The sequence below is a fragment of the Eumetopias jubatus genome, unplaced genomic scaffold (assembly GCF_037043125.1).
Source record: "Eumetopias jubatus isolate StellerSeaLion01/CBP00866 unplaced genomic scaffold, mEumJub1_p1.0 scaffold_3, whole genome shotgun sequence".
Taxonomy (NCBI): Eukaryota; Metazoa; Chordata; class Mammalia; order Carnivora; family Otariidae; genus Eumetopias; species Eumetopias jubatus.
Window position 1 is genome coordinate 31,102,535 of NW_028274809.1, and position 13,029 is coordinate 31,115,563.

General features: G+C 38.1%; 1 protein-coding gene and 1 non-coding gene across 3 annotated transcripts in view; both read right to left on the reverse strand.

Moving 5' to 3' along the window:
* PARD3B (par-3 family cell polarity regulator beta) overlaps positions 1–13,029 on the reverse strand; it is a 1,008,697-nt gene that overhangs the window by 328,408 nt on the left and 667,260 nt on the right. The window lies entirely within an intron of this gene.
* Positions 12,455–12,558, reverse strand: LOC114216021 (U6 spliceosomal RNA). Its single transcript, XR_003610669.1, has one exon. It is a non-coding gene; the product is annotated as a U6 spliceosomal RNA (small nuclear RNA).

A 13,029-nucleotide genomic window follows, 5' to 3' on the forward strand; every position in this document is an offset into this window, starting at 1 on the left:
TGACCAAATTCATAAAAAAGAAAGTCACCATGAATGAGAGTCAGCACAAACATGAAAGAAATTTAGACACCAAGTTGGAATTAGAAGATAGGTCTGTAACAAGCACCTTCAATGAAGTACAGAATCAGGGAGATAAAAAAATATGAAGTTGTGTGTAAGAAACATGGCTGAAGAGTAAAGTCCAAGATACATCTTGTTAGAGTTCCACAAGGAGAAGACAGAATAGAGAAGAGGCATATTAACAGACATAATTTCCCAGAAGTGACGGAAAACATTAATATGCAACCATAGGAGACACACCATCTACCAAGAAGTATAATATAAAGAAATGTATAGCAAGACCTAGACAATAGAGAACATCAAAGACAAAGAGAATTTAAAAGTATGCAGAGAGAAGAGACTGACCACGGGTAAAGAGATGTCAATTAGGCCCATGGCTGACTTTTCAAAGGAGAAACCAAAAGACAGTCGAACATCGTCAGTGTGATGCCAGCCTAATATTGTAATACCTAACGTGAATAGTTGTCGAGAACAAGACATCCTCTTTGACAAACAACAGAGTGTAATCAGTAGACCATCATTAAAGGAATATCTTAAAGGCACACCTCAGAAAGAAGATAAAAGACCCTAGAAGGAAGGTCTGAGATACAAGGAAGAACAGTAAGAAAAGAAACTGGTAAATATATGGGTCAGTTTGAACAAATATTAAATACGTAGAACATTTAAATTAATAGGTAACCTGTGGGATCAATAACTAAGAAATAAAATGGAAAATATATACAAATTGGGAGAAGGTGAGGAGTGCTAAAGTGTTCTAAGTTCCTTGTATTGTTTGGGAAAAGCATTTAGTGTGGATCAATTTTATATTTTGTTAAGTATGCATGATAAAAAGGTGGTGTATGATTGCCAATTCAATGTAAGAAAAAAGTGGGATCATAAAAGCAAAACAAAACAGGAATTCGTCCTCAAAGGATAAGAAAGAAGAAAAAGAGACATTAAGAAGTGGCTTAAATATTACAATAAGATGATAAACATAATCTAAATACACAGTAATCTTAATAAATGTAAATGTGCTAAGCTCCCATCACAATTCAGATGGACAGAACATAAGAACAAAATCCAGCTATTTGTTAGGACAATACATGTGCATAAAGAACATGGAAATTTAAGAGTAAAAATAGGCAAAAGACATATCAAAAGAAAGACTAAGCAAACACTGAGTAAAGGACACCTGCTCCATACCAGACAGCTCTTGGACTGAGGTTCAGGGTCTCTGTCCTTGTAAAACTTACATTCTAGGGGGAAGGGAGATAGGAGATTACACACACACACACACACACACACACATACACTCTTACTACAGACTGTAATAAGTCCTATTAGGAAATAAACAGAGTAAGCAATAGAAACTGACTTATTTTCTATTTTAGATGGGGTGGTCAGGGAAGGTATGTTTGAGGAAACAACATTTGACCTGAGAACTGAATAAGAAAAAACCCAACCACATGAAGTGGAGGGGGATCATTCTGAGCAGAGGAAATAATGTGCAAAGGGCCTGGAGAGAGCACTTTGGCCTGCTCCAGAGATAGAAAGCAGGCAACACAAGCCAAGTGTCCAGAAGGAGGAGGAAGCGTGGGGATGGGGTCAGAGAGGTAGGCCAGGCAGAGGAAAATAGGCTTTGGGGATCATGGTAAGAAATCTGATTATTTTCTATGAATGATGAGAAGCCACTGAGGATTTTAAGCATTTGAGGGACATGATTTGATTCATGTTTTTCAAAGATCCCTTTGGCCCCTGTGGGGAGAGCAGAACTGTAGAGAGGGCAGAAGAGCGTGGGTCGGTGAGGAGGCTCCTGAAGGTATGAGGTAATGGTGGCTTGGGTGAGGGTGGGAAGTAAAGCTTTGGGATATATTCCTATGGGTCTACCCTGATTTTCTGCTGGATTAAAGAAAAGCATAAAGGCAAGGCTAACTCTGCATTTGGTAAGACTTTTCCAGACTCACAAGGAAGGGCACTATTGTATCTCTTACATTCTTGGTTTCCTTCTTTGATAAGATGGCTTGCTGGAGGAATATTTGAAAAGATAATTCAAGTTTAACTTGATTAAGAGTTACCACGGTAAGAAATAGTGGAAGCTTTGGGCATTTATTTTGCTGAAAAAGCCAGTGTTCAACTGGAATTGAACATGTTTGCGTATGGACAGGAAATGGGGCCCAGACTGTGCGTATCACATAGCCTAAGGACATCAGAGTGGAGATACTTTTCTTAAACTAAGATTTTTTGAGCTTTGCGAAGAAGCATGCTGATGGAAACTGCAGAATGCTGGTGGAAACATAGCATCGTTCAGTGTTTCCTAAACTTTAGCAATTGGTGTCACTGCTCCATAATATTTTGCCATGTTAACCTATCATTTTACATCGCCTTACCAAGAGTTTTCAAAATCTCAGTTTTTATGTAAAAATTTTATTTAAAAAACATGCAGCACTACCATAAATGGAAAAACTGTTTTACTAGTATATTCTCATATAGATATATACTTTAAAAAAAAATAAGAGGTACCTGCCCATATAAATCATTACTAGAGTTCAGGGACCACTGCGTCTTTACACTAGCCAGAAGAATTTTCTCTGAGGTCTGTCAGTATAGCACATAAGAAGCCTCTATCACCAGTTTGACACCAGTATTTCTAAATGCCTCCAACAACTCCCTGATGGCATATCATGATATTTTACAAAACTATCTGCTTTTTCTTCCCCTCTTTTTTGCATTTGTGCTTTGCCTGCTTTAAAAAGGCATACACCCTTTTTTGGTGGTTTTGTTTTTTAACTGACTGGTTAATAAAAGGGTTTTTGTTCAAAAGGCAACTTTGAACAGCTTTGTTGTATTTGATGGGGTGGAATTGGTAAGTTGTTTTGTGTGGGTGTGTGGTTTCTAATTATCAATAGAGTGGGAATGAATCTGCATTTGCTTATTTTAGCAAGGAGAAGTAGTCTAGGTTGCTTACAGTTTTCTCTTTACTTTTTACATATTCATCATTAGTCCTTTTATTATAATTCTGCTTTTATTGGACAGAGTTGGGGCATTGTGAACTTTTAAAAAAGGCCCTTTTTTGTATATGGCGTTGTGTGGCTGCCTTACTGAATGAATTACAAGGACTAAGTTTCTACCATCTGGGATACCAAAACTTGAAGGGGTGTTAAAACTCCCTAAGTACGTTTTTCACTGGCACTTTCTCCAGCTACCTACAAATGAGGTGTCTCGTGGATAAGCCCCTCTCCATTCCTTTCACCCTAAAATATTTCTGGGCCTCAGGCAGGTCCCCAGCATGACTCGGGGATTCAGCCTCCTCTCTCCTTCTCCGGAAGCTTCCCTTGTCCTGTGCTTCTGTACACAGTCGGTGACAGTCCCCATGCTCAATCCTCCCTTTTGTACAACATTGCCACTAGTAGACTCAGCATGTGAAGGTTTACAATGTTTAAAAATGTTCTTATTTTTTAAATCCGTAAGTTATTCATTACCCAATTTGTACATAAACTTAGTCTCAATGTAAAAATTCAGATACTGTAGCTAAAGCAGAAGTCTCCCTTGTCCCTCAATGTCTATCTTCTTCCTCTCAGTAAAGGTAAGTACTGTTACCTTTTCTATGTATTTGCATTTATATGTAAGTACCTGGAATTTTCGCTGTTCACATTCCTATCACTGTTACGAAGCTGTAAGCACCTTAGTGGCGGAATCTGTATTCGACATAATTTTGTGTCTGCAGTACCTGGCTCGGTGTCTGGCACATGGCAGGTGTTCATTAAACATTGGTTTGGTAAATGGCCTATCCTTGCTTACTCCCCCTTATGTGCTAGATAATCGAGTTCTGCCTATATATGAAAAGGTGGGCCGTGGGATTCTCAATACTGTAAGGAAGACACACAACTGCTGATTAAAGGAGATTGATAACAACCTGCGGGAGACCTTGGGGGCTGACCAGCTCTAGGCCAGAAGTGTGAGTTAAGCCAAGAAAGGCTGAGGGAAGTTAAATAGTATAAAAGCAGAGCCTAGAAGACACTGAAGTTACCCAAGGTTAGCTCCCAGAAGGGACCCTTGCCTGAGGGTGGTGGGGAAGGCATCTCAGAATGGAGTTCAGATGGGGCTCTGAGGTGTGAAAGAGTAAGACAGTCTGATGACAAAAGTGAGGAGCTCTTGGGGCACCTGCGTGGCTCAGTCAGTTCAGTATCCGACTCTTGATTTTGCCTCAGGTCATTATGTCAGGGTTGTGAGACTGAGCCCCAGCATGGAGACTGCTGAAGATTCTCCCTCGCCCTCTGCCCCTCCCTCACCCTCCAAAAAGTAATAATAGTAAAAAAGAGTGAGTAGCTCTGTGAGTGGGGAACATGGGTGGCGGGTGATGGTGGCAAGAGCCAAGCCTGGAAGGGCAGGCCATGAGAAGGTGATGGAGGGAATGGTACGACTTGTTAAAGAGGCTGAAATTTATTCCTGCCCGTGGAGCCTAAATACAGTAACAAATGCGTGTTTCCTAAGAAGGCAATACCCTGCTTGAAGTACACGTCTTTTAATGCTTCCCTTCCTCACCTGCGTAAGACAGTATTCATTTGTGAAACTCAAATGTGTATACACATAAACATATACGCATAAGTCACCTAATATAAAGTAGTACTGACATTGTCAAGCCAATATATCCTAAATGTTTCTCACCATTAGTTGACAAGTGATCAGATATTAAAAGATAAAATTTAGGCTTTTGGTATACATTACTCATCATAGATTGGGTAGTGTATCATGTAGGAGCTCATCTTTAAATTCCCAGGCTGGGTTTTAAACCTGTCCTTCCAATATCCTCATTGGCTGATTTTTAGCAAGAAAACTGAAGAATTAAAATCACTGCTGGAATGAGTAGCCATTCAGTTAACACTGGCAGGAAGATTTTGCACAAAAGTTGGAAAACCCTCTGGGTCACTGGAATCAGAGAGTCTCAGTCTTTTCCTCCACAATAAATTTACACATAAAATCCCTTCCTTAGAAGAGTGATCTTAAATTCTAGGTCTCAATGTAGATGTTTCTAAGATAATTATGCAGGACTGAAAAGCCTTCTAGCTCTTTCCAACTCTCCTCTTCATGAGGGGCTGCCATTAGTGAAAGCTAGTAAGCACAGAGTCCAGGGTTTTTATTGCCACGGTTTCATTGCAAGAAGTTAACTGAAGACATCCTAAAGCTGAATATAAAGAGGACAGAACCAATGCTCATATTGTAGGTTAAAATGTACAGTTGCTATGTCTTCGAGAATATGATTTGTTTTTGCCCACGGTACATCCAAATTCACACAGTAATATTCTGACTACTGGTAGCATTTTAGTGTACTTTTTATGTGACTTGCTGTTTTCTGTGGCTCCTGCTATCATTGTTCCTCTCTGGTTGCAGAGCTGATCCAAAGTTGGGCACAGACAGCTCGGCCCATAGTACAGTGCTGATGTCAAACATTCACTTTGTGTTTATCAACCATCATGTAATCAGCTAATAACATTTTTCACCACAGATGTTCATTCTAGCATTTAGAAACACTATTAGAATTGTCAGTTCCAAACCGCTGTTTCTAAATGTACAAGACACATATTCCCCATGGATGGGGAAGTTTGAGAGTTCAGCCACATTTGAAGGGTTTGACATATATAGAAATATGCTCTTCTCTTTATAAAATTACTTTTCACTTGTTCAAACAATTCAAAACATTTTAGAAACTATAAATTGTCTAAATCAACACATACTTAAGCATACTAAATTTTATCTCCAAAGACAGGTTGTCATATTCTGGATAATGAGAGAAACAGGATAACAAAGAATTTTGTTACTATGAAGTTTGTAATGTAAATATGGATATATGAGGGCAAAGGGAAAAATACATACCGAAATATACCACATCAACAAATACCTGCTGGAGCTTAGAATAGTTTGTCCTGTGCATTTTTATTTATAGGAAAAAGAACTAGAACACCATAATAAAAGTAAAGAGTATAATAAATAGCAACTATACATAAGCACAGATTTTGTGACAGTCGGTATAAACTTGGGACGCAATATGAAATTTTGTATAAAGAAGCTTATTCAATCCCAGTGGGTTTCAATGTCAGAAACTTAAAGGAAAAATGACTAGTCTTGTGCCAAATTACTCTATCTTTCTGTTATCCATGCTGAATTTGGGGAAATTCTGAGGATTTTAATGATACTTTAGGTTATGAAATCAGGCAAAACTGGTAGCAATGATGTTGGAATTCACAAAGCAAGAGACTGCTGAAATAAGTTAGCAGATCTGAGCCTCAGTTCTGTCATTGACTAGCTGGGCCTTTGGTGGGGGTGACTTTCCCTCTCTGGGCCTCAGTCTACTCTTTAAAAAAAGATGGTTTTCCTAGAGATATATACTGCTCCACTTAGTCCTAACATTCTTTAATCCCACCACAAATAGAGAATTGAAAATATAACTGCAAGAGAGAAACAGCATTTTAGCTCAGGGAAAAGCTGCAGGTCCTCTGCAAGCCAACTCTTGACTGTAGTGTGTGTGTGCATGTGGAAGTGTAAATATCTTTCTTCCTAGTTTTCCATTCAATTTTGCTTCCATGACTTCAACAGATTTCAACATAGGTTACCTACTATCTGTAGTGTTTCTTATATTTCTTGGCCAGCTATGACCAATCCTGTAATGCCACCAAGTAGACTTGGACACTATCAAGATGAGATCATTAACATCCTTCATTTCTCACCCCTATTACCTACAAATTTATCTATGCCGCATGCATGACTGCCACTTTCCCTACAACCTTGGCTCATCCTCTTCAAGGCCAACTGCTATAACACCACAGTCTTAACCCTAGGCCTTTAGCAATTCCCTCTTTCCCCTTTCTTCATTCTCTCACAAACATCTCTTTCCTCTCAGTTTATAAACACGGTTCAGTGTTTCTCATTGATAACATGAAGTAGAGCAATAAAAACAACTTCACTTCTCTAGATATATCTCTTTTCTTTCTCTTAATATTAAACTTCTAGAGAGATCACCTTTCCACCCCCATTCCTCCTCAGGCCACATCATTTTGTTTCTGCTCTCCTGCCTGCCAACACTGGCCATCTCTCAATTTCCAAACCTAGTGAAACTTGGGCATCTTCTCAAAACTTCTGTAACCTTGGGACATTTCCTCCTGGAAATTTTCATCTTCTCATTCTTCAGAGATATGACCTCCTACAGGAAATAACTCATCCAGGTCACCGCTGAGTCTAAACTGGCCCCAGCCTTTTCCCTAGTCCCTGAAGAGTAAAGAATAATCCTCTAGACAACCGCAGAGCTAGGGAAATAAACCAGACCCATCACTCCTGCCATCCTCGGTCATTTCCCAAGAGGTAGAACCCTGGTCACCTATTGCCCCCCGGGCGGCCGCTCTACACCACTCTGGCCATATCCCCGTGTGACCACTCTCCTGCCTTCCCCTAGACCCCAGACCCTCCACTTGCCTCCTTTGTGTCCCCACTATCCTTCCATGGTTGACAAGATGCTGTTCACTTTCGACCTCTTCTCTAAAAATTTCCTTGCCTTTTAGCCTTAATTGAAGTCTACCTCTCCGCTAAGAAATCTGCTTCCCCTGCCTTCTCATTCTCAGCCATATCAAGCAGGTCAGGGTTGGGAGGGGGGTTCAGTGGCCTCTTTACTTCTCACTTCGGCTTTCAAGCACAATGCGCATCTAGTCACATATAAAATCCCTACTCCTTCTCAGCTCGTGCCATCCGGCCACACTTCCCTCTACTCCTGCCTCTCATTCCCCGCTACTACCTTCACTGTCACGTGAGTTAATACTCCATGGCTCTGACACACAGCTTATGGGTCCTTTCTATCTACCCTGTTTCCATCTTATCACTCTTGTTATCAAAAACACTTTCCTAAGGAAATCACTGTTCCAAGGAGAATAAGAGACGTATAAAACCTGGACCTAAACTGTATGTTGGAGGTAAGCCCGGCCAAACATTTCTGAGATCGGCAAATCCCCGCCCACATGAAGATATGTGATCAAGAAATACATGTTTGCTGTCGATTTTGTTATGCAGCTTAGGTATAGCAACAGCTGACTGATACACTGAGAATCAAACCGGATCTTCTTCCTCACTCACCCACCAAGTTTAATTAAAAAAAAAACAAAAACCTTCAAGCTTTATTTCCTAAGTATGTTTTACTTTTTTTTTCCATTTCCACTGTGATTCACTTGAATTTATGCCCATATCATCTCTTATCTGAACTCCTGCAACGGTCTTTTAACTGTTCTCCTTCATTTTTTGTTTTTTGTCCTTCAAGCCACCACAGCCAACAGAGTAATGGTACTACCTCGCTAACCCCCTCCTTTAATCCTCGTGATCTGATCTCCTGTCTACTGGCTCAACTTCGTATCTGTTACTGTCCACTTCCATTTGTGCCACACTGAATTGCTTATTAGTTTCATAAACATACCATGATGTTTCAAGTTGTCATAACTTTCCATACGCCTGAAATGTGTTAGCTGGTTGACCTTTTTTATTTCTTAAACTTCTATTTATCTTTCAAATCCTGCTCCGGAAACAGTTCCTTCCTGAAATATGACAGCCATCCCCCAATCCCATTCAGAGTCAAGCAGTATTTCCTCTGTGAGATTTTTGCACTGTACTCTTTAGCATAAAGGTACCAAACCAACATTTAATTAGGCATTTATATGACTTTCTTCCCTACCATTTCAAAAAATTTTTTCTAAGACAGAGACCATGTCTTATGTCACTTTTTATCTCTAGACCTTGATATAACACACCTGTCACAGAGTGGGCATTTAATAAACATGAGTGGAACTAAAATAATTAATTTTGAAATTTGATTTGTAAAAACATGTGGACTCTATTTACTCATGACATTCAGAGATGCACACACTTGCACCATATTTGAGTAGCAAAGAATTGAATCACATTTCTAAAAAGACTGATATATTTGTTTCTAATTCAATTGGATTCATTGAATTTTAGAGACCAGAGTATTCAGTAACCTTTTACAATTTAGGAAATACTATGTTTTATAATCTGCTTTATAATCAAGTTTGTATAGGAAGAAGCCTATACATATTGCTATTTTTTTAAATAACATCCTGAATCCTATGGAAATGTAAATCAAGCTGGAGGATGTGAGAATGTATATATTTCTTGTGTCTAAAGCTGTATTTATCCAACATAACAAGTGACAAAAGCTTAGGAAGTACCTAATAAGGATTTTTGTCCAAACGTATAACCATATAATGTTACCTTAACCAACTGATGAGAAAAGAAACAGAGGTTAAGTCCACTACCCACTAACTCCAAGATTTAGTTCCTCATCCACAGTAACAATAAAAAGCCAGGAAAAATCCAATTCAGACTCATGAAAAATGGCTATAGTTTGTGCTCCAAATTTTAAGTGCATACTCAACAAAATTTATGAAATGTCATTTAATAGCACATTACTCTTGTATTAAAGTAATAATCTGATCACCTAATGCTTTTAAGAGCTCTATTTCTTTGGAAAGATCTAGAGATTTCTTTGGCCACACTCAAACATTCTAAATATAAAGTTTACACACAATGCATTTAGAACAGAATGTAAGGTCTGCCAAGTTAGCAACTTACATATTAAACTTTCAGCCTTTGCCATAAGGATACACATCACATGCACATTTGCTATAATTTATACATAATACATGCACATCACATACATATTTTCTCTCTTATACATCTCTTAACTTGGCTCACATTTTCATATAAATATATATACACATGCATACATACATGCAGGGAAACAAAGTCAAGAATCATCAGATTAGATGTCCTTCTCATGCTCATTGAGTTACAATCGTTTGCTAGAGAAATTATACTTATGGTGTTCCTTGTTCAGTCAGAGGTTGCAAAAGGTAAGAATTTATGGGATATTTTGATATCTGTATCATGTCTTCCAACTAGAATTGTATTCTTCTCAGTCCCTGGGACTGAAGTGTTAGACACAGGCTGGTGGTAATGCATAGGCTTTACCATATAGTATCTGGGTTCATAATCTCACCCATACTAGGTACCAGCTAGGAGAACAAGTATTTAAATGCCCTGAGCTTCAGCTTCCTCACTAGTAAAATGTGTTAAAAGATCCACACACTTAGTGGCTGCAAGGCACCTATACAGAGCTATCTCCCTAGACTGTTAATGAATATTTGTTCATTAATTGATAAACTTATCTCAGAAAAGGATCTGGACTTACTGCCAACCATTACTTTTACAGACTTGCCTGTTTTACGGCTATATAGACAGGTGTTTGAGAATGTAAGAAATTAAAATAGAAATCGGAAAGCTTTTTAGCCCATTTTGCTAATTAATATGTCAGAGCTCATAAAGAAGAACTCATCGGCTTTCTTCAGTACTGCATCATCTTAAAGAGCTGGGTCAGCAAAGATCTCCGCAGACAGTCAATACATATTAAAACAGTCCCAAGCAGTAAATCAAAACAAAGAATTTAAGATACAGTAAAAAAGTAAAATTTATAAGTCCTTTCTGACTAAAATGTGAAGGAGCATTAAACTATTAGTTTAGGTGTCAGCTCAGTATGTAGGGGAAAAAAAAGAAATGATTTCTTCTCAGATATAGTTTATGAGTCTGTATAATCAAAATTAAAGCATAATTTAAAAGAAGAAGCTATGCCAAATTGGATGTCATTTTCTTTGGATTCTAATGTTCCCTCAGAATACTGAAATCATTAAAAACTGGTTTCATTGCTTAAAATATATATTTTGCTGAAGTTTTCTCAACCCCCTGCATTTACTAAGATTTGGATTTTGTTAGAATTTTGTCAATTAACAAGATAAGGAAAGACACATTTTTGATTTTTAAGGCTCTCTGAAACTTGTGATTTTTCTTAAAGGAACCAATTAAAAGGCATTTTTGTTCTTAACCTCTCTGGGTAGGTCTCAACCACTCCAGAGACATTGATACCTCTCATACATGGAGGAGGACCCTACAAGATTGACAAGAGAACATCCTGCCTGCTTCCCAGCTAAGGTATGAGATGCTATGCACTCAGGGGGACCCCTGAGGTAGGTTGTTAGAAAAATCTCAAGAATACTGAACTGATTCCAGAAGGGGTAAGGGGACACTACAATTTAGGCCAACAATATTAGAAAGATTTATCTTACCCGAGCCTTTGATTTGATCTAGGCTTTGGAGAATCAACCATTTAAAGATTAAGCCAAGGAAAGGGTGCCAAAAATATTGTCACAAATTTGGGAGGTACCCAAGCCAGACCAACAGATGGAACTTGGCATGAAATGGCTCTCTACACACTAAGTAGCTGACTCAGAAGAAACTTTAACTCAGATGAATTTATTAAAATGTTGAATATCATCCTAAACAAGAAGATGGATGATAGATTCAGGTCAGCACATGCAATTTAATTTAACTTCCTGATGGTCTTGGATGGTATGAAAGCTGCCTGCATTTCTATAATTAAAAAGAGACAGAGGGAGATACTCTTCCTTTTTAGCAAAAAAGATATCACCTTTTCACTTAAATACTCTGAAGGAAAGATTTGGGGAAGGGAAAGGTAAAACGAAAAGACACCGAATGATTTCTTTTAACAACGGCGAGACAAGTATGATCACGGACCGTTAGACATTATAGCTCAGCTAGTAACTTGCTTAGTGGTCACAGATGTACCAGATTGAGACTACGGTTGTATAGATTAGGTGAATTTTCAAGCTGATTTGTGCAACTGAAAGACATTACCAGACACAAAAGGACCCTTAATCCTCTTTTACCATCGCAGGCCCCTCCTCAGAAACTGCTCTAAGTGCTGCACGCGTTGCATGTTACGTGAGCGATGAGTTTTTTGAGGATCATTATAATTCAAGATAAATTTTCCAAAAGAAATAAATATAAGAAATGGGGGAGGGTATATTCTTGGAATATATAAATTTATAACCTTCGTTGTAGATTTTTCTTTAATGCCGCTTTGTATTTCTCAGGATGGTCACTACAGTTTTAGAGTGCTCTCACTTAATACAACTCTAGGGTGTAGAATTTTAGGTAATTGTTTAGCCCTCCTGATTGGGTTTTCTCAAATGCCACTTTTGCTCCAGAGTGAGCAAAGTTCTGGTTGTTTTCAGCAATTTGCACTGATTCTACAGATGGCCAGTGAAAAGCTCAATGACGCTGTGAGAGCGTATACGAGGACTCCGAAATGTAAAATGGTGAATGTTGTACTAGCAGTTCATTAGGAACCAGAAGTCTTTAAAACACACCAAGCAGCATGGTTCATATGATATAAAAATTAACAGGTTTAAAATTATGCCATTTTTGTCATTTTTTTTTCAATTTGGAAATTATTTCAAGTTTTGTACTTCGGGTAATTCTTTTTTACTGTGTTTTTATTTTATTTTATTTTTTTAATATGGAATGCTTCACGAATTTGCGTGTCATCTTTGCGTAGGGGCCATGCTAATCTCTGTATTGTTCCAATTTTAGTATATGTGCTGCCGAAGTGAGCACTCTTTTTTACTGTGTTCTATATCACACTACATAAAAGCATATCATTCAACTTAGTAAAATACTGTAGTGATATACAAAGGTAACAATGTTCTCATTTAAAAAAGAGTGCCAATAACTTTTAGTCACTGGCTGACAGAAACTTGTTTGGAAATTAAGATCAGAATAAGATTTGATTTTCTGGAAAAAAGTCAGAAAGTTCATTTGCTCATTTTCAAAAACCAGATTGATAAACAGTCTTAAAAACTGCATTTTTTTTTTTTTTTTACCTTGAAGCCTATCGCAGTACATAAAAAGGCTTTAACCTTCAAATGTTAATCTGTGTAACAGAACTAACAATAAGCAGTACCATTTAAGATGCACTGAAGATGAAGATAACATAGGCTATCCTTGGGGCTCCTTGGTCACGAGAACTTCCTTTTCAGACTCCTAAAAATATTTCCAGTCGTAGAGAATTTAATGGACAAGGATGAT